The sequence below is a fragment of the Podarcis vaucheri genome (assembly GCF_965113315.1).
Source record: "Podarcis vaucheri genome assembly, chromosome: 15".
In the NCBI taxonomy this organism is placed as follows: Eukaryota; Metazoa; Chordata; class Lepidosauria; order Squamata; family Lacertidae; genus Podarcis; species Podarcis vaucheri.
In genome coordinates, this window is record NC_138753.1 from 26,681,792 (window position 1) to 26,707,677 (window position 25,886).

Sequence of the window (25,886 nt, forward strand, 5' to 3'; positions counted from 1 at the left end):
ACCTGCATTCCTGTACCCGTGAAAATCTACGAAAGCATATATATATATATATATATATATATATATATATATATATATATATATATATATATATATATTACTATTAGCTAATATGAAAACAAATCACCTGTACTTGGCCAGCTCTTTGGTTATGCAAAGGCCCATTCTCCAAACAAAAGGAAATGTGCCAGGCTATCTATTTAACAAAATTAATTGGATGTTGGACATGATTCCTTATGTAGGAAAGATAGAAAGATGGTGTATGTGTGTGTGTGTAGAATACAGTCGTAATACAGCCACTGTGCAAAATTAATAGTCACAGATGTAGCTCCACCCTCTTTGCCATTGACAATGCTATTTTGTGTCTCTGGCCCTGCCTTCCACTGGCATATGGCACACAGAATGGTGCCCTCAAGGGGCACAACTCTGTTTTGTTTTTCAAAGCTGAGTGTATGAATGAAATACATTTCAGTCCTAACTTGGTCCTACACAATGCCAGAAAGTTGTAGCCACAAGGACAACCTTATGTACACCACAAACTTAATGCACCTTTAATGAGCTAACCAGGAAAACAAACAGCCATCGGTCACCTGGTTTAAAAGGTGGTAGGTGAGGTCAAGGAAGCAGTTTCTTTAAGCTCATAGAAAGTCAAGAATTTTTTCAAGGCCATTTTATTCATTAGTGTTTTTCTGTGGCTTTGTAAAATTGAGCACTGGCTATGGTGGGAATGCAGGGATATCAGGCTGGGGCAACACAAAGCCAGCTGTGCAGAAGAAAGGCAGGCCACAGGAGACACGCAATTAAGGCCTCTTTGAAGAACTGTCCAATTGATTTTTTTAAAGTTACAATTGAGCTGCTACGTCAGGGAAAGTGGACTCAGCGTCCCTCCAGTCTGGAAAGCTACTGGGCTTTGTTGGGGCTTGTTTTCCTCTCCCCAGAGGCTGGAAAAAAGGGGCAAAGAAACAGAGGAATACAAAAGCAGCTGGCCTGGGACAGGGTGGAGACACTGACTTAGTGTTGTTTAACACAACATGGTTTCCAGACCCGGACATCCTGTTGGATGTGATTTACCCTGTTCAACGGATCCTGCAGGCAATTTGGTCCGCAGCAATCACAAAACAGTCAGGCCTGAATCCTAAATTTGGATGCAACAGAAAGATTCATTCAGTCATATCCCCCACCCACGTTCTTTCTCCCCCTCCACAAATAAATATCTGCCCTACTCCCAGAGATGGGGAAAGACTTTCAGTTAGATTTGCATTTCATTGTGAACCTACCTTATTCACACTTCCCAAATGCAGCTACCCTCCGAAATTCATATTTCTCTAGATCTTGTGATGCAGTTCTCCAACCAAATAATGCATAGGCAACTCGCATCATATGTGAGGGTTCAGTTCCAAGGGTTACACATATACATGAAAATCACATACAGCCAAAATTACCTTTGGAGTCGCCCCATGGCTAACCAAACCACCTTCTATAAGGATGAGAGGTGGGAAGTTGTCTGGAGAAGCCCTTAAGCAAAAAAGCTGAAGATGCAATAAGCACTAGCTTTTGCTATCAATGCATGGTGCCCCCTGCACAATAGGCACAATAGGCATCACCTGCATGCGTAGGGGCTGGCTTTAAAGAACACAGGCTGTTTCCATTCTGAAACATTTAGCTGTAATGTCTCATTTTCTATGTCCTAAGCAAGGAGGGCTGTCTCATTATTCTCTGAAGAGGAAAGTGTTGTTCTTTGCAACTGCAGCAAACACAAAAGAGCACTTGACATCTATAAAATATGTTTAGAGTACAGACTTCTGTGACAGTTCTGGAGGGTGGGGAGCAGACACAAAAGGAGGCAACTGTTTTGAATGGAATCGCAGCAATGCAAAATAGCAGTTTGAAGTCAGTGGGAGGATTTTGCTTCTGAAAACCAGGAGTGGGGGTCCTTAATGGTTTTCTTGAGCTTGGATCAGGAACAGTTGCCCAACCCAGGCATGGCCTAATATGTCTTGGAGCCAATCTAAAGACTACACTACAGCTTGATACAACATAAAATGAAACTGAATATCAATGTGATCAAATGCTTTAGGAAAACTGGCCCAACTTCTCATGATTTATGTCTTAGCTTCTGTATTGTTACAGGGTAGGGATTGGGGACCTCAGGCTAAAGGCCTGAATGTGGCCCTCTGACCCTTAGATTACCATTAAGCCACACCCCAACCCAGGGATACACCACTCACCAACCCTCCTTCACAGACTCCGTGGGTGCTTTTGCTGTGTCTTGCTTGCCTGGAGGGAAAGATGCTTCTATGGTTGTACATAAAACTCTCTGGCTATTGTGTACAAAGGTAGGAATTCATGACTCCAGCCCCTTTTGCCTCTGGCCCCTTGTTTCCTATGTTTATTATAGAGGTTTGTCCCACCTACCAACCTTTCCCCACTCCTTCTCAGCCTGATCTGAAAACTAGAATCTGTAAAGGTGGGGTGCAGTTGTTTCCCCTCCTTGGCTCTTGGAGTCTTTTCACATAAACAACACTAGAGTGTTGGTTTGTTCATATTAGCCATTCCTATGAAACTATTATCTGAACATTATAAATCCAAGTCTTGGCCTGGTTTTTATGGGCCCCTTCAGAATATGTGGGAACAATGTCGTTTAGCAAAAACTCCACTTGCAAAGGCTTTAGGGAGCCTGTTTCCTGCCACTGTTAATGAAGCATGTTCATTTGGTAATTAAATGAGAAGGACCAAGAAAGAGTATTGAGAAATGGCCTTTAAATAAAATACAGCTGGCTTTTCCTGTAACTGACATCCTTTTTATAAATCCTCAGCCTAGCGAGAGCCGTGTCACTATCATTCTGCCCAAGATCTTGCAAAAGGTGTTTATGAAGTTATTTGTTTTGTGATTTAAAAGTTCCAGAGGCTTCTTTAGCCATTCAGGGAAATTAAAATGGGCAGTGAATACCTGACACTGAAATTATCAGTGTATTTTATTAATCTGTGGATATCCCCACATATCTGTAAGTATTCAGGGCATACATACAAAACAGACTTTAACTGCTCTGTTTGTGATTGCCTCTTCCCAAGGAAGCATAGGATTCGTGGTTCTGTGAGGCAGAGCTCAGGATCTGTAGATCAGTGGTTGAGCACTTGCTTTGGATGCAAAAAATCTCAAATTCAAAGCCTGGCATCTCCAAGTAGGGTTTGGGAAGACTCTGGTCTGAACCCTGGAGAGCTGCCACTAATCAACCTTGATTATGTTAGACTGGTAGCAAATGTGGTGGCCTCCAGATTTTATTGGACTATAACTCCCATCATCCTTAACCATTGTCCCTGCTGGGTTGGGCTGATGACAGCTGAAGAGTCCAGAAATATCTGGAGGACATGTCATATTGGCTATTCCTGAACTTAGATGGTTCAGCAATCTTACTGAACTACAATCCTTAAGATTCCTTGAGGGATGGCAGCTAAACTGGTATAAAGCCAACCTAATTTTGCTGCATAGATGTGTCCATTGAGTTTTTCTAGTATTTTGACACAATTTGTTCAGCAAGCCAAAATGCCAAGAAAGAGCAGGGACTAATCAGTTTTCTCAGGGAAAAAGAGTTCCACATTCTGTGTTCTAAAACTGAAAAGGCCCTGTTCATGCACATTCAGGCCAGTTAGACCTCTCATGGCCATGGGACATGAAGCAGGGTGTTCATAATAGTGGGTTAGCAACCCTACCACACATGAGATGGCAGTCATTCAAACATCCCAGTTGCAAAAAGGGGTGGGCCAATGTATTTGTTTGTTTCACTTTTCTCAGCAAGACAATGCTATCCAAGTCTCCTAAGTTTATGGCCTGGAATGCAACACCCAGGCAATCTGAATTCTGCAGGGTATTTTCTGTGTGCAAAAAGGTGAACATAAAAATGCTTATTTTGGGAAGTAAAAGATGCTTACAAAATGTGCATTTTATTGGTGAATGCATTGAAAAGAGAGTATTTTATGAAAAGAGAGTATTTTCCAAACCATGCATGTGATGGAATGGACAGAATGACCTATGGACCTATGATTCAGTTCCAGCAAGCTTGAAATGAACTGGAATTAGGTTTTCAGTCCATCGCTAGTCCCAAATCGTTTAGGACTTTATATGTAAATCCTATAGACAAGGCCTATCCCTTTCAGCCACAGGCTTGCTGGTGATGAGAGAAATTAGAATCAATTCACATTTAAAGGTGAATCTGCCTAATTCACATGTTCCAGAACAATATATGAACTGAAACACAGCCATCCTTCAAAATTCACATTTCTCTGAATTTTGCAATGCAGTTCTCCCACTAAGCAAAACATACAAAATGCACATACTAAGGTAAAGTGTGCATAAAAATGCAAACTTTTTTTGAGGATAACATAAAAATGCATTATATTAGGGAAATTGCACTCCAATATGTTGTATTAGGCAAAATTGCACACATTTGGAGAAATCTGCCCTAAAATGCTGGTGAAATGTCATGAGGGTTTTCTTTGTGGGGGTGAATCGCAAATTGATGTGGAAATGTGGATAGTTCAAGAATGAAAAAAGGGGAGAAAATAAAAGATATTTTTTTAATTGCCTGCATAAGCCTGGTGGCATAGAAAATTTTTCAGGAGGCATTTAAAGGTAGCTGCTGAATCTCCATTGGCAGAGCATTCCACAGGACTGAGCCAATGACAGTAAAGGCTCAGTTTCTTCTTGTCAGATGAGCCTTGTCAACACAGGGGACAAACAATGGTGCTCCTACAGGTGACCTCAGTGGGATATAAGTTGTTTGTAAATTAATACAAGGACCTTGAGTCTGCCTCAGTAGTAGATAGGCAGCCAGTGCAGATGTTTTAACAATGGCCTCACATGTTGTCAGCCATGTGCCCCTTCATCAGTCTGGCTGCCGCACTTTGCACCAGCTGGAGCTTCCAAACCAAGTCCAAGGGCAGCCCCACATAGAACGCAATGCAGGATTCCAGCCTCAAGGTTACCAATGTATTGTCTACAATGGACAAGCTATCCCTGTCCAGGAATGGCTAGAGGTGGCAAACCAGACAGGGCTATTAGAGGCATTCCTAGCCACAGAGGAGGCATCTAGTGAGAAAGATGTATCCAGTATGCTTGGTGCAAACACCTAAAAGGAATCAAAATTCAAAAGAAAGAAAGAAAAAGGAACTCCAAATCCAGAAGCACATCACCTTTTCAAGGAGAGGTGATGCTTTAGGGATCTCTGCAGTGTCACTAGAATCAGAATCTGTTTTCCCAGATGGAATGAGGATAAGACTCAAAGAAGACATTATGGCCAATTCTATTTTATGCTCTTCATATGTCATTAATTTCCCATTACACGGTAAATGAATTATATACACAAAATTTCATAGCTTTGGTGGGAAAACAGTCGCTGGTTTTTTGACTTCTCATTAATCTGGTGTCGCCGGCGTACGAAACAGGGAGATGTTTTAACGGCGGGCATTGGCAGATTAACAAATTGGCTTTGCTAATATTACACGGAGTATCATTAAACTGTCAGAAAAGTGCTAAAACAATAGTGTCGAATGGAAGCAGGGAGCAAACTGGAGACCCCGCTCTGCTGGGACTCCATCTATTAAAGAAAAGCAGAGCAGACGTTTTTGCTTTTATGTCACACAATAAACTTTGGCTTTTAAAGGGAGTCTCAAAATTGGCAGGAGTGTTTTGCTTGAGGTGAAGCATTCAGGACAACAGCTCCAATGTGAGGCTCAAGCGAGGTCAGCCCTCCCATGAGGTGGAAGCCCGTGGGACGGTGCCCTCATGGGTGCTCTGCCTGCTCCTCCCGCTGCCAAGATTGGTCTACAGTAGCTTCCAACAAGATATTATGAGATCTCACTGGAAGCCACTGCTGCAGGCTTGCAACCCCTGCTAAATGAGGCTGGGGGGGCAGGGTGTGTGCCAGCAGGAGTAGGACCTTTCCATTTCACCTCACGTGGCAATTTGGGGTGGGCCACCCCTTGACTCAAGCTTGAACAAGTTTGTTGTTGTTGTTTAGTCGTTTAGTCATGTCCGACTTTTCATGACCCCATGGACCAGAGCATGCCAGGCACTCCTGTCTTCCACTGCCTCCTGCAGTTTGGTCAAACTCATGCTGGTAGCTTCGAGAACACTGTCCAACCATCTCATCCTCCCCTTCTCCTAGTGTCCTCCATCTTTCCCAACATCAGGGTCTTTTCCAGGGAGTCTTCTCATAAGGTGGCCAAAGTACTGGAGCCTCAGCTTCAGGATCTGTCCTTACAGTGAGCACTCAGGGCTGATTTCCTTCAGAATTGATAGGTTTAATCTTCCTGCAGTCCATGGGACTCTCAAGAGTTCCTCCAGCACTATAATTCAAGTTTAGAACATTTAGGAACATTGCTAAACAGAAAAGCCCAGACTCAAGCATGGCTGGCTGCAGCTTGGTCTGAATAGAGAGCTCTGCAGAAGAAGCTCTTCCAGTTCAAGGGGCCTTCCTTGATTCAGCAGCCATGGGCTACTATGGCATGGGGAAAGACAGTGATTCTGTGGGGTCTTCCGGGCTGGTTTTGGATGGCAGGAATGGCAGAGAGGTGTTGTGATCATGGCTTCCTCCTATGCTGGAGCTTCTTCAGAAGTGGGGACTATCATGGCCAGCCCTGTGAACAATTCCTTCGCACCATCTGATTCATCTCCCAAATCCATAACCTTATTCCCCAACAAAGGGAATGAGTGATCCCAAGGTCATGTAACAAAGAAGGAACAGCCTTGAGAGCAGCCACCAGAGAGGTGGATGTGAGATATGTGGAACTGGGCTTGGGAAGAGCTCTCAGGGTTGGCTCTGAGATGGAAGCACATCTGTAGAGGTTCCTCATCCCTAATGTAGCAGATACATAGGCAATCAGGCTTTAATACTGGGGACCTTTTCCATTATAGAAAAGGCAAGAAAGTATGAACATGATAGACGTGTATAGGGAGAAGTGGCTAGGGAGAAGTTTCTGATTCTTTTTCAAGAAAGCCCATCCACTTGCATCTCCTTTAATTAAATTTGCACCAAAGGACAGATTGACACAAAGGCCAAAGGCAACATCTTTTGTAATTTCTATTTCTTCAGATGGCTCCTATCCCCTCCTTCTGAGTTATTATTATTTTTATTAAAAAGTAATCCCCCAGAAATAAATCTCTCCTTTTTCACAAGCTGTTGAAGAGCAGCCTGTTGAAGGAAATAGCCTTTCTTTACTGAAAACTATGGTCAGCAGTGCAAGGCAAGACACCGTTCTTTTAGGGGAGTTAATTTCTCTCTCTCTCTCTCTCTCTCTCTCTCTCTCTCTCTCTCTCTCCACTCTTCTTAAAGACAACAGATTAGAAAATAAATAAATTAGGCTTCCCTGGGAAAACTCTTTCCTTGCAAGAAATCAATGGCTAATTTGTGGCTGAAAACATTGCATGCCTACAAAGCTCTCCTGGGCAGTGACACAATCTATCTTTCTCTCCCTATTTATATTGGTTCCAGTGACCCTTGTTCCACCATTGCTGCTGCTGTACCCAAAGCTCTCCTGATTTTTTGAATGACTCAACCCATTCAGCATCGCCGCCCCATATGCCTGGGACTCTAGCACAATACCCACTGAGCACACACTGATTGTACCAACACACACTGCCCCAACCAGAGATGAGGGGAGTTGTAGTCCAAAACAGCTGGCGGGCACCATGTTGACAATGGCTGTTATACGTAGTACTACTTCTGGCCTATAATTCTATTCATTGAGGGATAGGACTCCATGGGGTGAGGGAAGTGAGGGCAGCCTCTCTAAACTGAAGTGTCAATATTTAACCTTTTCACTAGAGTTAGGATAACAGAAAAGCAATAGAAATATTTTAAAAATTAATTTCCAGTTGTTGTTGTTTTAATGCAAGTAAGAGATGGATGTTGGAAGGGTCAGAACAGACAAAAAATGACCTCTTTGTATAGCATGTGGTTAAACTATGGAATGTATGCTTACTAAATGTAGTGATGGTGGACAACCATCTTGGATGGGTTTAAAAGAGGCCCTTTTATGTTCTTAGAGAGAAGAAGAGAAGAAGAAGAAGAAGAAGAAGAAGAAGAAGAAGAAGAAGAAGAAGAAGAAGAAGAAGAAGAGTAGTAGTAGTAGTAGTAGTAGTAGTAGTAGTAGTAGTAGTTTGGATTTGATATCCCACTTTATCTCTACCAGAAGGAGTCTCAAAGTGGCTAACATTCTCCTTTCCCTTCCTCCCCCACAACAAACACTCTGTGAGGTGAGTGGGGCTGAGAGACTTCAGAGAAGTGTGACTAGCCCAAGGTCACCCAGCAGCTGCATGTGGAGGAGCGGGGAATCGAACCCGGTTCCCCAGACTACGAGTCTATCGCTCTTAACCACTACACCACACTGGCTCTCTTCTCCCCCAGCCTGCCCCACTCTCTCTCCCAACCTGCCCCACTCTCTCTCCAGCAGGGTCAATAAAACTCAGATTTTGTCATATGCATGTTTGGCTGGCCTCTGGATCAAGGTGAATAACTCTGAATGGTGGTTTCCAAGGAGTCACAATTTGATGCAGTGTCTTGGGTGCCTCGTATCACTTGCACCTTCTTCTTGAGTTTGAATTTTTACCTTTGTTTATTACTACAGTGTGAGCTCTTCCCCTGACTCCAAGGTGTTGAGGGTGGTGTACATGAGACCTATCTAGGAATGGGGAGGAATTCATTTGGTCCACTTTTTACATTGGACTAACCCAATCTGATGCTTCCAGAACTTGCTCACAGATTTTACAACTCCCAGTTGGATTACACACTTCTCCAGGTTTCAAAATGTAGTTTAGGTACTCAAAGAATGTGCACAAAAATAGCTATTTTACTTTAAAAGTGCATACAAAATGCTTATTTCACAGATGAATGCATTGGGAAAGTGTGTACTTTTACATTTTAAAACAGCATGTTTTATGCAGAAAGTATCTACAAAATGTGTATTATTTAAATGTGGACTCTTAATGTGTGTGTGTTTTTAAGTACAAAATGGGATGGGCAGAACCTGTGATTAAGTGCCAGAGAGACTGAAATGGGATAGATTTATGCCACACAGTTCTGACAGCCAGTGGTGGCTGGTGACTATTGGGACAGGTAGGGTGAAAGGTGGGAAGGTCAGGAGTAGGTGGCACCAGACCAATGTCCTCATCTTTGTCCCTGCAGATTTCTACAAGGGCAACACTAAGGTGAAGTAAGCAGACAACCAGGGCTACCCTCTGTACTGACTATGAGTAAGAAGGCAGGTGGTCTTGGAGGAATCAAGAGTGAGATTGGTGGGCCAGTGCCTAATAGACCAGCCTCCACTACTGACAATCCTGCAAGGTATGTTAAGTTGAGAGATAGCAACTGGCCTAGGTCACCCAGTGAGTTTTCTGGCTGTGTTGGGATTGAGCCTTGGTTTCCCCAGTCCTGCTCTGACATTCTTAACCACTACACTGCTGTGGTGGCTGTCATGGCTTCAAGCCTGCAGAAGGAAACAAGAAGTCTAGGGCTGATGTATCACCAACTGGAGAATCATGTTTTGTTTTGTTTTTTAGACCCAATGAAGCCCAATGCTGGTGATTTAAAGCCCATGAAGCCTAAGACTGGTGGTCTGTAGGCTTCACAGGCTTTGAATCACCAGCATTGGTCTGGAACCCTCATAGACATAGTCATCTATGCCTGGCTCATCAAAGGAACTGATGGCTTCCCATGCTACCACACTTGCCCAATGGCACAGAGAGCATTCAAGGAAGGCAAAGAAATAGCCATCTGCATGCCAAGGGGATTGTCCTTTAAGAACTGCAGTGTGTAGGCCAAGAGGGTGGAGCTTCAGAAAGGTGGATATAGGAGGAGGAGACTTATAAGGCCCAATTCACCTCTGGAACAAGTTCCTTACTTGGAACTATCCATGGTTCTGAAGCCACCAGCCCACCTTGCAGCCTTGCTCCTGTGGGTACTGACAAGGTCACAATATTTTTGTGAAGCTGTTTACTTTTTACTCTTCATTCTTGATTAAAGCAAAGCCTAACTTCGTTTGCTCACATCCATCCCTTGTTACTCCCGTCTTCCCTTTTCTCCCTTTCTTGCCCAGCTTCTAAAATTCATGAGCTCTTTAGGCTGGGTCTTGTCCTTTCAGTGTGAGCCACTCTATGGTGGCATTATCGGGGAATCAGCTTGCTCTCTACCAGTCAGAAGCTCTCGCTATTCCCAGTTGAAGACCCATCTGTTCTTCAAGAAAAGGATTACCTAAGTGGCAGGCTTCCAAGCTCCAAATTGGAGGCGCCAGAAACCATCACAAGCTGTCACATCATGGTTACACTTTTTTAAACACAGTGGCCTGGGAAGGACCACCATTAAGAATGTATTGGGCGAGATGCCACCTGGGTGAGATGCACACAGCAACTGCAACCAGGCAAAAATCTAATTCATGCACTGCAGCACAGGTGGTTTGGAGATTCCTATCAGCAACCCTAGCCTTGCTCTGCTCTTGGCAAATGTGCTGAAGTCACCTTCCTAATCCAATCTTTCTGTGATGCAGTCTGTTCCCCAAGCCATCCTGGTCCTAATTGAGTTACATTTAAAAGCTACATGCTGTAATTTTGAACATAACACCGTTTCAGCAACCCAGAGGGAAAGAGGCGGTTGTTTTTCCTTGTCTGTGTTTGCAAGAGACAAATTACCTTCAATGAAACATGTCTGCACCATCGGAGATCAGGTTGCACAGGAAAAGGATGCCCAGCCTCCATCAATTCCATGTCTAAGCCTGGCTGTGCTGGATCATATGCACAGTGGTTATGAATAGCAGGAATCAGCTAGGCTAGACGCAGTGGTTCTCAACCTGTGGGTCCCCAGATGTTGTTGGACTACAACTCCCATCATCCCTGAGCTCTAGCTTGCCAGCTAGGGGTGATGGGAGTTGTAGTTCAACAACATCTGGGGACCCACAGGTTGAGAAAGGCTGAGCCAGAGGGAGGTTGGACCCTCCACTTCAGGTGTAGGCAGACTCAGCCTTGAAACTTGCTGTAAGGTCTCTGCCTGGAGCTTGTGCACTCAGACCTTTTCTAAGGCAAAGTTGTAAAGACTTCCAAGAAGTACAAAAAGCCCCCCCAGCCCCTCCCTCCATTGATTTCATTCCCAAGGCTGTGCCAAAAATTCCTTCTGTAAAATTATCATAGGTTGGGTATGGGTTTCAAAATTTGGGGCAGGGGCTAGTTTTACTTTCAAGGTGACCAAAGCAGGTGTGTGGGCATCCTTTCTTTCATTATGCAAGTCACTCTCTGATGGTTGGCATTCTGCAGCCTTCCTGGGTGCCCGTGCTTCCTGAAACCTCCATGACGTCATCAGTTGTTTCTCCACACCCCTGTAAGCTGCCTAGCAGCTGTTTATTGGAGGAAGATGTGGCCTGGTGGGAGGGGTGTCATTGGAGGGAGTTCTGAGATGGAGAGTTTACGAGGGCTGCATTCAGTCCCCAGGCCTGAGATTATTCAACCCTACCTTGATGGATTGAGCTAATGAAGTTACACAAAGCACTGCTCATTGCAGATCCTGGCATTTAACAAAGAAGTGACATTTAGTTATTCCTTTATCTGTCTTGAGGCTTCATTTAGTGTGTGTGTGTGTGTGTGTGTGTGTGTGTGTGAGAGAGAGAGAGAGAGAGAGAGAGAGAGCGCAACTGTGTAACTTTAAAAAGTTATCTGATGGATACCAAATGTTCCACTGAAATGCACTCTCTTTATCAGTCAAGAACTGACAATATAGCAGCCTTTTCTTGCCCACATTCCAATCTACACATTATAGAAATTGAGATCTTTCATCATTCTCTCTGCCCCTAGCCTTGAGCAATGCTCTCTTCTGTCCCCCGATGCATTTTGGGCACCTTTGAAATCTTTATGGCTTTCATATTTGTGCCCTGCCAAAGTCCTTGGACAGGATAGCTACAAATTGAAACCAGTAAATAAAAGCTTAAATAGGTTAGCACAGAGAAATAATTGATCTGACACCGAGCACATCCATTCCCACCCCCCTTTGGCAGTCTATTTGACCTGTGGTCATGTCAACAAGAAGGGCCAAAATAGCCCCCAACCCTCTCCAAGGAGCTTTTGTCCTAGGTAGATGCTGTCTAAACAAAGCTGGGAGGTCAAGCAAAACCCTCACAGTCTGAATTATGAAAGGTATAAACAAGGCAACCCATAATTTCTCTTTTATTACATATACTCCAGTTTTCTTTGGCAGTGCCGATAGCTGTGGTTTATGAGGACCAATTAACTCATGACGGATTTCAGCAGCTGACTGAACTCACTCAGTGAGCTTCTCCCTAGTGCATCCATCCCTATACTGAGAAACTAATTCTCTTTTGAGCAGTGGCTTCAGCAGTGGTGCGGTGAGGCATCCATGGCACCCTGGACAGCTCCATGCAGGGCTCTGGCTGGAGTCTTCATAGGAGCAGAGTTCAACAGTTGCTTCAGCACCAGTCATCCTGACACGGAACCTTAAATAGGTGCTGCAGCTCTGACTCAGTAGCTTGTTCCACCTTCTGTGACAGGAACTTCTTCATTTAAAACGACCCAGCTTGCTTTAGTAGCTGTCGAAGTCAATGGAGTAGGGGAGGCAGAGGTTCCACTAGGGTTTCTGAGATGGGAGTCCTGAGAATACAAGAATATAAAGTTAGTTTGCTGAATCAGGCTAGTAGCCTTTCTATTCCAGAATCCTGTTCTCACAGTGGCCAACCGGATGCTTATGGAAAGCCTGAAAGCAGGACATGAGCACAACAGCAATTTATCTAATCTTCAGAGTTAGAGGAGAGCAGAATTATGTCCTTGGGTCAGAAAAGTGCTGGCACATCACACCCTTCTTGCACAAGTTGTTCTAGTTTACTTTGTACATTGTGGACTATGTTTGAGGACAATGCCCTCTTCAAATCTCCAGATTCCACATTCCCAGCCTCATCCCCTGAAGAAAGGGGTCCCAACACCAGGGTTGAATCCTGTGGAAACCTACTTCACAGCCAAATTATAGAATCATAGAGTTGTAGAGTTGGAAGGGATGCAGAAGTTCATGTAGTCCAGCCCCTCTGCAAGGCAGGAATCTCAACTAAATCATAGATGACAGATGGTCATCCAACCTCTGCTTTAAAATCTCCAAGGAAGAAGAGTCCACCACATCCCAAGGGAGTCCTTGCACTCCTTTTATGGTGCGTTTCTGGTTATTTGAAAATCCTATATTATGTGCTGACTAGGTTCAGAGCAAGTTGAGTTTTCTTCGGCTCAGGTTCAGTGGGTGAAATGGCCATTGCAAAAATTCATATCCTGCTCATATTTCAACTCAGGAAATTTCATGCTTTGTCAGCAAATCTTCAGAATTTTCCTTTCATGCTTGAACACTTTTCACACCAAGTTTGAAGAATGAGTTTTAAAAGCTTGTGGCCAAATCTTCAGAGAGCACACTTTCCAGGCAGTGCTTTTACCCCAAAATCTTACAGCAGGGGTGGGCAAAATGATGCCCTCTATATGCTGTTGGACTCAAACTCTCATCACCCCTGACCATTGACTATGCCAGCTAAGGCTGGTGTGAGTTGAAGTCCATCAACATGAAAATGGTGTTGCATTGGCTAGCTTTGATCTATAATAACTTCCCATCTGCAAGTGTGTGTGTGTCTATTTCAATTTAGAAGAAGTTATTTTATTTTATCTGCATTCAAACTCTGTTTTGGAGACTTACTCCATTTATTCTCCATCTGTGGAAAAGATTCATTTAAAAGTGGGGAGGGGTTTCTTTTGCTAACAGCAGATGGGGCAGGCTAGCAAGAAGCCAGGCGTCATGCTTTCTGCACTCCCTTCTTCCCCTTTTGCTACGGCAAGAGAAGCCGAGACGTTTTATTAAGCCCTCTGGAACATGTTTTATTATTGTTGTCAGTTGTTCATGGAAACTCTTCAGCGTTAATAACTTCCCGCTCACCGCAGGCCCGGGCTGCCTCGCTGAGGGGTTTCCTGGATCTAAATAAACACAGTGTGCTTTGCAAAGCGCAGGCAGCCAAAGTTCTCGGCATTCACTTAATGCTCCCTCGGCTGTCACTCTTTGCTGACAAACTCCTGGTTCTAAGATCAGCCCAAGCGCAAAGCTGGAAGAGAATGGAGAGACTGCTAAACCAAACTGACTGCTCTTGAGTTCATCTCCAGGATCTGGGGAACAAAGCCAGGCTGGGGAGATGGGCAGGGAACAGGGACGCAGTGGTAAAATTGGAAGAGCATTAGGCTGTTATGATGGCTGCCCACAGCCACGTCCCCAAGGAGAGTACGCAGTCCTTCCCCAAAGGAGAATAAAAACATGCAGACAGCTCTGTTGGTCCATTATTGTGTGTGCACGGGCAAGTATGTTCACATATGTACATGCACACCCTCCAGAGAGCAATACTTTATAGTTTAATGCCCATTTTATTAGAATCTGCATAACAGCTATCCTGTGCATAGTTTCTTCAACTCCACTGGGCCTAGCAGTGCTTACTTCTGTCTGGGTTAAACTTGTAAAAGAGTATCAGCCAGCTGAAATTCAGCCTTTAGCTTTTAATCATAAATTGCAAAGAAGTGTTACCAGTTAACTCATTGCTTTGACAACAATAACTTCAGCTCTGAAAAAATTCCCTGGATCTGCATTCCTGCTCACCGACAACAATGGAGTAAACTGAGGTTGACTTCAGTCTTGATTCTTGGTGCTGTGGTTACTGGAGGGTTTTCTACTCAGATGTCTGGAAGCTGTGGCTGGATGGTTACGTGGGAGCCGGTTGAAGTTAAATCCTTCGAAGACAGAGGTCCTCTGGCTGGGACGGGACGATATGGGATTGAGGGGGCAACTCCCATCTCTTGCGGGGGTGCAATTAGTGCCAGCACCGTCCATTAAGAGTTTGGGTGTAATCTTCGATACCTCCCTCTCTATGGAGGCGCAGATTACAGCTATAACAAAGGCGGCATTTTTTCATCTCTGCCAAGCTAAGCAGTTGGCTCCTCACCTCTCTCGCCCTGACCTAGCCACTGTGATCCACACGACGGTCACCTCCAGACTGGATTATTGTAACTCGCTCTATGTGGGGCTGCCCTTGAGACTGACCCAGAAACTCCAGCGGGTGCAGAATGCCACGGCGAGACTCCTTATGGGGTCTTCGCTGTGAGATCACATTCATCCGGTACTATAGCAGCTGCACTGGCTCCCAGTGGAGTACAGGATCAGGTTTAAGGTGCTGGTTTTAACCTTTAAAGCCCTATACGGCCTAGGACCCTCGTACCTATGGGACCGCCTCTCCTGGTATGTTCCACAGAGGAACTTACGGTCTGCAAATAAAAACATCCTGAAGGTCCCAGGCCACAGAGAGGTTAGGCTGGCCTCAACTAGAGCCAGGGCTTTCTCGGCTGCGGCTCCAATCTGGTGGAACGCTCTGTCACAAGAGACTAGTGCCCTGCGGGACCTGACATCTTTCCGCAGGGCCTGCAAGACAGAGCTGTTCCACCAGGCCTTTGGTCAGGGCGCAGCCTGACTCCCTCCTCTGGCAATCTGCACAGAATTTTGCTTAACGGTTGCCATCAATTTGATTTTAATTAATTTTTATAATGAAATGTTTTTAGAATGTTGGATTATTTGATTGTTGTTAGCCGCCCTGAGCCCGGCTTCGGCTGGGGAGGGCGGGATATAAAAAATTATTATTATTATTATTATTATTATTATTATTATTATTATTATTATTATGACGTCAAATGTCCACCAGATATTCTGTAAATCTTCTAAAATTGGGTAGCGGTGTTGCCATTAGATGACATCTGAGGTCGGATTTGATACTGGGTTGTTGATTTGAAAAGATATTTATATCTGGCAACAGAGATCTTTAAAGATTTTCCTATTTGCCATATGTTGGAATGAAAATAATAAGCAAGCTCGACACTCTGGGAATATGGATTTTTCAGGTACAATTGCAAATTCAGGCTTCACATTTGAAATTCTGTATTTATTTATTTTTTTAAAAAAAATGGTTTTATGTATATATTTGTGTGTGAATCTTAGCCATCTTTTAATTCATAATTTTATTTCTACTCTACTTGAAGAATTATTGGATAGCTCAGTTGGTTAGAGTGTGGTGCTGATAATACAAAGGTCACAGCTTTGACCCCCGTATGGGCCAGCTGCATATTCCTTCATTGCAGAGGATTGGACTAGATGGGTCCCTTCCAGCTTTGTGATTCTCTGAAGTTTATACAGTTTCTTTTAAAAGTGTTTTTTTTTTAGGAGAATCTTTCTTTTTTTAGAGAGGGGAATATGGAATAAGAACTCACTGTTGCAAGGGAAATTGCCCTATATATGAACACTTCATTGACCTCTCTCTCTCTCCCCCCCTCTCCTTCTTCCAGCATCCTTCTTCTGTGTACTAGGAGATAAGCACTTTGGAAATGCATGTGGCTGCTGCAAGGATGTGTCTCGCCATTAAAAAAAGAAGAAGAAAGATCTAATGTTGTTCACAAAGGCTGGCTTCTGGAGGCCAATTCTTGACTACATTACCGACACTTTGAATATATTACTGACACATTTGATTTTTCATTATCTGCAGTTCCAAAGAAGTCAGCATTAGGAAGCCATTCCCTGGAGGAGGGAGTCTGCCTGCCTCCCATCCTCTCTCCAGAGCTCTCTCTTCAATCACGTTCTGGAGATACTTCAGCCAAGAACACCATTTTGTTCACCTGCCTGACTTTAGGTTTGCAGATGACACCACCATAATGGGTTTACTAACAGGTGGAGAGGAATCAGCGTATAGAGGGGAGGTCCAAAAAATATCTACATGGTGCCTAGGGAGCAACTTGCACTTTAATATCAGCAAGACAAAGGAGATGGTGTTGGACTTTCGGAGGAAGAGAGGAGAACTAGCGCCGCTGTACATCGGGGAGAGCTGTGTGGAGAGAGTCTCTTCCTTTAAATTCCTAGGAGTTTATGTCAGTGAAGACCTTACTTGGAAAATAAATACAACCCAGGTGGTTAAGAAAGCCCAACAGAGACGCCATCTCCTCAGAATATTGTGAAAGAATGATGTCAATCAACATTTGATGATCTCCTTCTACCCGTCAGCAATAGAAAGTGTCCTTTCATACTGCATCACGGTGTGGTACGCTGGTTTGACATCAGCTGATAGGAAGTGCCTACAGAGGGTGGTGAATACAGCACAAGATATTGTGGGCTGTCCCGTGAATCTGCTGGATGAAATAGCGGAAGAACGTTGCCTCGGGAGAGTGAGGGAAATTCTCAGGGATGATTCACACCCTGGCCGGCACTTTCTTGATCTCCTGCCCTCAGGCAGAAGATATAGAAGCATGATTAGTCGCACCAACAGGGTAAAGAACAGCTTCTATTCATGGTCTGTTAGGCTGCTGCATGAAAAGATGACAACAGGGCAACTGACTTTCGGGTTTGGTGTGTGTGTGTCAGTAAACGAGGGGAATTAAGACTAAGAGAGCTGAGTGTGGGGGGGTGCTCATGTGATCTCACTGTATATAAGCTGTACAAGTGACAATAAAGTATTTCAATTTCAATTTCAATTCAATTTCAATTTCAATTTCAATTCAAAGCTCTCTTGAAGATGAGTTTGTGGACAGCCTTCAAGGCTCAGCTGTCCAGCTGGCAGGGCCAGCTCTAAGCCTGGAGGGCCCTTGAGTAGGACACCCTCTATGAGGAGTCTGTCTCCCCACTGCCATGATATCACTAGTTGTTCCTCCTCCTCCCGCCCCCCTTCATCCTCATTGCTATCACCTGCTTGTTTGCCAGTGTGCCAGACAGACCTTGGGTCATCCTCCTGGTGACCCAGAAACCAATCAGGGCTGGGTGGAGTGTCCATCCAATCAGGAAAGAGTAGGAAGTTAACAGTTGGATCCTGACAGTTTAACTGTCAGATAGGGCTTGTCTTTCAGTGAGTTCTAATTAGGGCTTGGAAAGCACTTAGATCAGTTTTGAGCCTGGTTAGGGTTGAATTAGGGGTTAGCTAGGGTGAGCAACCCAGATTGTTTCCTCGAGGGGGATGTAAAGATCATAGACGAGGCCGGGAGTGTTTTACTTGTAGTGTAAAACCAATAGGCATTCTAGGAGGAATTAGTTTATTCAGAGACAAGCTTAAAGGGTGAAATTTAGGAAAGTTCTCAACTTGCTAGAATTAATTTTAGCCAAAATTTGATTTCAGCATCAAAGGAGGGGATTTTTGAATGCCCATTTCAAGGAAGTTCTGTGGAGTTTTGTAGCCTAGATCAGGAAAAAACGTGACCCCACGCATGTGTTTTATACCTCATTTTATGCCTGGCACAGGAGGGGACAAAAGGTTGCCTGCTCGGCACACAATTTCAATTGTTCAAAGAATGTGATTACAATTTGCCTCTATTGTTAAAGCTCAAGCTTGCAGATAATCACTTTGTTTAACTTTGTTTCTCTTCCCTGCATTCTCAGTGGATTTTATTTGAAAAAAAGTGTCAGAAATCCCTTTCAAGCTGCATTTATTATTGTTAATAATGGACAAAAGTGTTCCTTTTAAGAACCACCACCAGTACAAAGCAGGAATATTTTACACTGAAGCAGTCCTGTTGCTATTGTAATAGTAATTTTCTTAGCTGTTTGGGGGGGGGCAGTGTACGCAGAGGGAACTATATTGGTCTCAGGAAAGGAAAGAGAAAAATGACAAAGGTGACAGCTTATTAATAGGAATGTTCCTGGTTTCCTGCTCCCAAAACCATGTAATTGCTGTTGTGGTTAAGTGTGCCAGACAGGCAACAATCTTGCAAAATGTATTTGCCCTGACTATCCCTGACCTGGTTGCCCTCCAGATGTTTTACACCTGAGGCAGGCAGGCATCAAAAACCACAGCCTTAATGCGCTGTGAATAACCCTTGTCAGATGTATCATGCCTCTGAACACCAGTTGCTGAGAGTTGCAGTTGAAAGAACTTTGGCCAATATAAGTTTCAATAGTGGGAGTGGCCCCTACTCGCAAATCAATAGTCAATTGTAACAAAAACTAATCCATTCAAAAGTTTGTAATCCTTGTCAGAATACAGTGGTACCTCAGGTAAAGTACTTAATTTGTTCCGGAGGTCCGTACTTAACCTGAAACTGTTCTTAACGTGAAGCACCACTTTAGCTAATGAGGACTCCTGCTGCTGCCGCGCCGTCGGAGCCCGATTTCTATTCTTATCCTGAAGCAAAGTTCTTAACCTGAAGCACTATTTCTGGGTTAGCGGAGTGTGTAACCTGAAGCGTATGTAACCTGAGGTACCACTGTACATTCTTTTGAATGGATTAGTTTTTGTTACAATTGACTATTGATTTGCGAGTAGGGACCACTCCCACTATTGAAACTTATATTGGCCAGAGTTCTTGGAGTGCTTTTTTCTTGGTATATTTAATAACAAGAACTCCAACTTATTTAACAAGAGTTGCAGTTGGGCAGAATGCTGTTGTCATATCCTGTTTGAAGGCTTCCCACAGGCATCCGGTTGGCCACTGTGAGAACAGCATGCTGGACTAGATGTAAGTTTGACTGCAGAACATCAAAAGCTTTTGTTGGACTGGGGATGAGAAACCTCAGGCCCAGGGGCCAAATGCAACTCTCAAAGCTTCTCTGTCTGGCCCTTGGAACTCTCTCCAGGCCATACCTTCACTCCCTTGCTCACACTCCTCCCTGCCTTCACATCTTGAATGTTCTTCTTGGCTGGCCTGTGTCCTTGAACTCTGATTCTGTCTGTTGTTTGCCTGGATGGAGGATAGAGAGGGGGTATGAACATCTGTCAAATCTAGCCTATTGTACAAACGCAGTGTTTTTTCTCTTAAAAAATGTTTAAGGGTACTCTCATTTTGACTCAAGAAAACCACCATTTTATCGTTCAAATCAGGAAAAATAAATACAGCAAATGGACAAAAGTACAAAGAACATGCGTTATCACACAACACCGTTGTCCCATCTTTTGTTTTTACAAAGTCATCATTAACTTTACACTTCTTTGCTGGCTGTGATGATGAAAAATGGTTAGTAATTGAAATTCTGCCCCTCAATGAGGCCAAACTTTCATTAGTAAAACACCGCACATCCACATTCCACACTGCTTCACACATTAAACACTCACTTCTGTCTGAAACTCAGGAAACACCGTGACAGGAAATGAGGTTGCCATCGGGATTAGCAACAGAACTGACAATTCACTGTGTTATTCAACGGAACTGACGATTTACATGCTAGAGAAGAAACTAAAAAAAAAAAAGTTTCTTCACCCGTTAGGATTCACAAAATGTTTAGGGGTATGCTTATTCCTGCATACCCCCAGAAAAAAAAAACACTGTACAAAGGTAACATTTGCATTTGTTGCTCCAGCTCCTTTTGCATGGCATGTGGCCCTCGGATGGTTGCTCAAGATGGGAATGTGGCCCTTGGTTGAATTGTTTTCTTCTCAGCCTCTGAACGTAGGGAATAAAGTACCCCATGGGCCTTTACCTGAGAGAAGTTTACAGCTGCCATCCCAGCATTAGCAGAAGAGTACCTGATGGAGGAACAGGTGAGTGAGTTGTTCCTTGACTGCTCTCCCTCCTCTTATACCTCCTCTCCTGTATACCTGAAGGAGCGTCTCCACCCCCATCGTTCATCCCGGACACTGAGATCCAGCACCAAGGGCCTTCTGGCAGTTCCCTCACTGCGAGAAGTGAGGTTACAGGGAACCAGGCAGAGGGCCTTCTTAGTAGTGGCGCCTGCCCTGTGGAATGCCCTCCCATCAGATTTCAAGGAAATAAACAACTATCTGACTTTCAGAAGACACCTAAAGGTGGCCCTGTTTAGGGAAGTTTTAAATTTCTGACACTGTATTGTTTTTGATATTTGGTTGGAAGCCGCCCAGAGTGGCTGGGGAGACCCAGTCAGATGGGCGGGGTATAAATATATTATTATTATTATTATTATTATTATTATTATTATTATTATTATTATTTGCAAGGAGCTCACTTGCATCTGCCTCCTCCTGCCACTGGGAAGTAAAACATCCTGAAGCCACAGCTTTCTCGGGCAAGGCTGTAAGTGACTGGCAAAACAGCTTTCAAATTGCTGCTATGCTACACACAGAGAGAGAGGGGGGGCGGGGCACGCACACACACACACACACACACACACACACATCAACCTACACTGAGATGCTTAGAAACACTCTGCATTGGAAAGGAGACCAATGTGCTTTTTAAGCCCACAATGCATGTAATTGCAACCATAGTGATAACAGTGATTTAAAAATTCAAAACTGCATCATTTATTTATTTTTTAAATCACATGCCGAGATTCACCAACATACATCCTCAACTTGAGTGGTGCTGGTTTTCAGTAAGCTGGAAATAAAAGGAAATTTTCCCGATTCCTATTTCTTGTGCTAGTCTCACTCGCCTCTCTCCATTTTGAAGTTTTCTTTGCTTCTTGACTCCGGAGTCTTTCTTGATAAAACCTTGTGATACACCTTGGGAGAGTTGGTGGCAGTGCTGAGTCTCCCTCCCCATCTCCCTCACCCTGTCATGGGCACAGGCAGCCTTAGTTATTATTCTTTGCAGTCTGTCAACATGTTCACATATCCAGAGTCCTCATATCTTTCCCCAACTGGCTATCTTCATTCCTCTATTTCTAGTCTCGCAGCCTTCATGAACTAATGACTACTGTCTCAGGAGAACTCTTCGCTGATGGGCTTGTTTCTTTCTTTTCAAAGAGTTCCAGGCTGTGATCACTGTCATTTCTTAGCTCCAGTCCTCTGCCCTTGCATGCTAACACCAGGAGTCTGACAGCGGCAGAAGTGACAGTCACTGAAATGGGTGAAATGCCATGGGCAAACTGGAAATCCAGGGAATGTGGTCAAGGCTCCAAGGACCTGGGAAAGGCCTTCCAGGTTATGGGCAGAAATGTAGAGCCTTAGTCATCTGGATGCACTATTTATTCAAATCCCCAAAGGACTATCACACAGAAGAGGGCCAAGACTGGTTCTTTGTTGCTCAGGAGGCCAAAAGTCTAGACTGAATGAGCTAAAGTTATTAGAGGGTAGTTTTCAACTGAGCATTAGCAGAAATGTCCTGCTGGTCAAAGCAGTTCAACAACAGAAGCAATTAACCTAGAGGGCTCTGTGTGTGTCAGACCTTCCAAGTGTCCCTATTTTCCAGGGACGTCCCCGATTTACAGAAGCCGTCCTGGTTTTCTGATTTGATCCCAGTATGTCCCACTTTTCCTTAGGACACCACTATTTTCATCAGAGAAATGTTGAAGGGTATGGAGTTATGTGACCCCCTAAGCCATCTGAGGACGCGGGTGGCGCTGTGGGCTAAAGCCTCAGCGCCTAGGGCTTGCCGATCGAAAGGTCGGCGGTTCGAATCCCCGCGGCGGGGTGCGCTCCCGCTGCTCGGTCCCAGCGCCTGCCCACCTAGCAGTTCGAAAGCACCCCCGGGGGCAAGTAGATAAATAGGTACCGCTTACCAGCGGGAAGGTAAACGGCGTTCCGTGTGCGGCTCTGGCTCGCCAGAGCAGCGTTGTCACGCTGGCCACGTGACCCGGAAGTGTCTCCGGACAGCGCTGGCCCCCGGCCAATAAATGTGAGATGGGCGCACAAACCCCAGAGTCTGTCAAGACTGGCCCGTTCAGGGCAGGGGTACCTTTACCTTTACCTTTACCTTTAAGCCATCTGAAGACAGCCCTATATAGGGAAGGTTTTTTTGAAAAGTTTATGTTTTATATATGTTGGAAGCCATCCAAAGTGGCAACCCAGTCAGATGGGTGGGTTATAAATAGTAAAGTTCTTCTGATTGTTATTATTATTGAATAGGATGCCCCTATTTTCATCAGAGAAATGTTGGAGGGTATGGTGTGTGTGTGTGTGTGTGTGTGTGTGTGTGTGTGTGTGTGGACTGCCCTTCACTGGAGGTCTGCAGTGGTTGGGCATAATCTAGCAGTGGATCTCCTGTAGGGAGTCGAAAGAGACGATTTACAACTCTAGGATTCTATTTCTTCTAACCAATCTCAAGGCTTTAAGGTAGCCTGCTTCCATCATAGCATCATTTGCTTTAGTTTGAGCTTCTGATTTCCTGTGCAAATTGAAGACATGGGGGTTCTTGTCTGGATTAGAACCTGTGTGTGTTCATGTGAAGATTAAAGCTCCAAGTCCCTAACTGACAATTTGTATAAAATAAAAGGTGAAAAAGGTAAAGGACCCCTGGACGGTTAAGTCCAATCAAAGGCTACTCTGGGGTTGCAGCACTCATCTCGCTTTCAGGCTGAGGGAGCCAGCGTTTGTCCACAGACAGCTTTCCGGGTCATGTGGCCAGCATGACTAAACCGCTTCTGGCGCAACGGAACACCATGATGGAAACCAGAACACATGGAAATGACGCAGCAGTGCCTACTTATCTACTTACACTGGCCTGCTTTCAAACTGCTAGGTTGGCAGGAGCTGGGACAGACCAACGGGAGCTCACTCCAATGCAGGAATTTGAACCACCGACCTTCGGATCTGCAAGCCCAAGAGGCTCAGTGGTTTAGACCGCTGAGGTCTGTATAAAATAATAAAGGCATAGCTATGTAGCTAATGTACTGTGTAATTTGGCCCTCACAGTAAAATAAGGTTCACATATTGTTTTGGGGAACTGTAAGTAGGTTTTCTTTAATACCCAGTTTCCCTTATATACCTAAGCAGAAGCTCATTCAGGATCCTTGGAGGGCTTTAGAGAAGTGATTCTATTTTTGCTTGGTAATTATTATGGATCCTTTTGGGAATCATCTTCCCTTGCCCATCATCCCAAATGCTAGTACAGTGGGATGTACAGAGTTTGGAAAATCTGCAAGGAGGCAACTGCAGTTCAATAACTGGAAGTGCCTCCACTAAACACGAGCCCCACCAATCTGTTTTGCTTTTTTCAGGTTTCATCATGTGAGAGTAATTACCAAGACTGCTGAATTGTCATGAGGCAGAATAAAATAAAGATTACAAAGAACTTTGCTCACTAAGAAGCGGCTCCATAAATGATAATAAAGCTCTCAGAAGCAAATAAACAATTGAACTGAAACTGCAGAGAGGTATGAAAACGCCAGCTACATATTGATGTCCTAATTGACTTATGGGGCAAAGGTCTGGATTTGAACCCAGTGAAATAAATAGCCTTAAACTAGAATTATTTGGGTGTAAAGCCAAAGGAATAACGTGGAGAGGCTTATTCCAAAATAAAAATGCAGAAAGAAAACAAAACACAGTCCGAGGACGTTTTTGTACTGAAGATCATCTTTAACTGGGATTTTATGGTTTGGCCTTTTAAGCATGCTGGGAGGTAAGGAAAGAGGGGGAGTATCTATTCCCCCAAGTCAAAACCATTAAAGTAAAAAATGGGTTTCGATAAAGCATGACATAAAAACAAGAAATAACTGTAAATGCAATAGAAAGTAAATGGCACCACCTCCCCCTCCTCCTCCCCCCCAAGTCAGAGCTGCCCGTTGTGACCGCATTTTTGTGGCTGCAACGTGATCGCAATCCGGACCTCATTTCAAGGAATTTACAGCTTATGGTAATATAAAAATGACTCTGCAAGCACACACAAGCATTTCTGTTTTGCCTGAAAAATTAAGCGTGAGAAGCTATTTGGCCTCGCTCCCACCTTGTTCTCAAGCTGAGCAATACTTTACTAAGCTGGGCAAAGTTGGGTATCATTTGTAGATCTAATTTGTTCCTTTTCTGGGTTGATCCGGGTGATTAGTTGAGGCAAACCCCCAAAGCAAAAACATTCGAATTTAAGAGAAAGCACCCTAATGATTCAGCCCAAGCTCCATGTTTCTAGACCACATTGTTTTCAACAGCCTCTGGGAAGCCTCTGGGAAGCTTGTGAACAGACATGCTATGCCAATACCAGCCCTGGGAGGGCATCCATTTTGCCTGCTCACTGTCCATTGGCTTGCTTCTCTTTCTGTGCCCAAACTTCAACACTTCCCAGAGAAATAGGGAGCAAGGCATGTGGAGGTTATGTCTCCCCCTCCTCACTCCTTTCACTGCTTTATGGGCAGGCAAGGCCCAGGAGGCTCCAGGGATTGGTGACTGGCACCGGGAGGGCACCAGGTCGGGTAGTGCTGGTGTAAGTCTCATTCACAATTTGACTGTTTTCTTTTGCATCGCAAAAATCCGTGGCTCTTCCTTTTCACTGAAACTCAGCCTGCTCCAGAGATCTGATGGATGAATAGGCTTCTTAATTTCTAAACTCAAGATGAGGCCCTATTCTGAATGAAGAGGCTGCATAATGAACCTCAAAATAAGTGATTGCCAAAATCCGAAAGCGGAAACACCATGCAAAAAAGGTGGAAAGGGAGAACAGGATAAAAAGAAGAAAGAACGATTTGATGTGCACAGTGGGGCTCTATTTCTTCAACAATGGATGGCAGCTCAACATCCCAGAATATTACTATGCGCCACTTAATATTTCAATGCAAAACTGTACAATTCAGTTCCTCCATTGCGAGAGTCACAGTTTCCTTCCAGGCTGTAATATATGTGAGCTCATCTCCATTGCTGTCACCCACTTGCTGCGGGAAAGGCTGATTGACAAGTGATAATCAGGAGGAAATAAGTTTGCATTTAATATTTTATTATTTCTGCTTGAGCAAATGTGTGGGGTGCTTCATGCTGTGCATAAACGTTCCTGCTTACAGCTGGTACACTGACGAGGGGCAGATGACCTGCTAGATCTGGACTTCAATAAAGGGACACTTTACAAGGCAACTGGGAATCTGCTGCTTTTAAATGGGGGTGGGAGTGATTATGTAGGAAACTCCCTTATATAGAGTCAGATTGTTGCTCCGTCGAGCTGAGTATTATCTACATTGACTGGCAGCAAC

At 44.2% G+C, this 25,886-nt stretch overlaps 2 long non-coding RNA genes across 2 annotated transcripts; one reads left to right on the plus strand and one right to left on the minus strand.

Moving 5' to 3' along the window:
* Positions 1-12,185: 12,185 nt before the first annotated feature.
* Positions 12,186-18,949, minus strand: LOC309519868. The gene is made up of 2 exons (XR_014214029.1): positions 17,778-18,949; positions 12,186-12,643 (listed from the first exon to the last, which is right to left on the minus strand). It is a non-coding gene; the product is annotated as an uncharacterized lncRNA (long non-coding RNA).
* Positions 18,950-18,963: 14 nt separating this feature from the next.
* Positions 18,964-24,249, plus strand: LOC309519874. Its single transcript, XR_014214038.1, has 3 exons — positions 18,964-20,032; positions 20,376-20,556; positions 23,931-24,249. It is a non-coding gene; the product is annotated as an uncharacterized lncRNA (long non-coding RNA).
* Positions 24,250-25,886: the final 1,637 nt, after the last annotated feature.